Consider the following 990-nt stretch of genomic DNA (forward strand, 5'->3'; position numbering starts at 1 on the left):
AAAATTTTTCAGACAATAATATATGGCAATTAAAACGGACAAAAAGGGCTCAAACCGCAAGGGATAATTAAATGCTATTAAATAGAAGCCAATTTGGACACCAATACTCTCTCTCTCTATATATATTATATATAATACTTTAAATAATAATTTTTCTCAAAAAAATACTTTAATTAATATTGTAAAGGAGCCCACAAAACGCGTCAGCTTTGACAAGTCGGGGTGCTTAAATTGTCCGTAAAGTCCGCAACGAATTATGCAAAAGACGCGTGTGGAATCGGATTCTCCACCCTTTAAAAAACGTATTAAAGTCGGCAACGAAATTAAGGGGGTGTTTGGCCTACTTTTTAAAAGTACTTTTGGGCTGAAAAGTAATTTTCAACTCAATAGAGCGTTAGGCAACTCACTTTTAAAATCTGATTCTATATTTTAGAATTAGAAAACTAATTTTGAAGGCCCCAGAATCGGAAGCAAAAAAAAGTTACATCTTGAAATCTGATTCTGATTTTGAATTTATACTTCAAATTTTTATTTTTATTTTTATTTTAATATTTAAATTTAAATTTAATTTTAAATTTTAATTTTCAGATTTATTTTTGAATTTTTAAATTTTAAGTTTTAAATTTTAAATTTTTTAAAAATAGATTTCAAACTTAAAAACTTAAGTTTAATTTAATTTCAAATCATAAATTTTTAGATTTAAATTTCAAATATTTAAATTTCTATAATTTCAAATTTAAGATAAAATTTCAAATCTAAAATTTGAGATTTAAAATTAAATGCTAAAAATATTAATAAATTTTAATTTTTAAAATTATAATTTTTAATGCTTCAGATTATAAATTTCAAATTTTAAACATTAAAATTTAAAATTTAACAATTTAAAATTTAAAATTTTAAATTAAAAATTTAAATTTTAAATATTATAAATATTTAAAAATTTAATACAAATGAAATTTTTTTGACAAATTTTAAATTTTAAATTAAAAC

This window comes from Ananas comosus, linkage group 18 (assembly GCF_001540865.1).
Source record: "Ananas comosus cultivar F153 linkage group 18, ASM154086v1, whole genome shotgun sequence".
Classification (NCBI taxonomy): Eukaryota; Viridiplantae; Streptophyta; class Magnoliopsida; order Poales; family Bromeliaceae; genus Ananas; species Ananas comosus.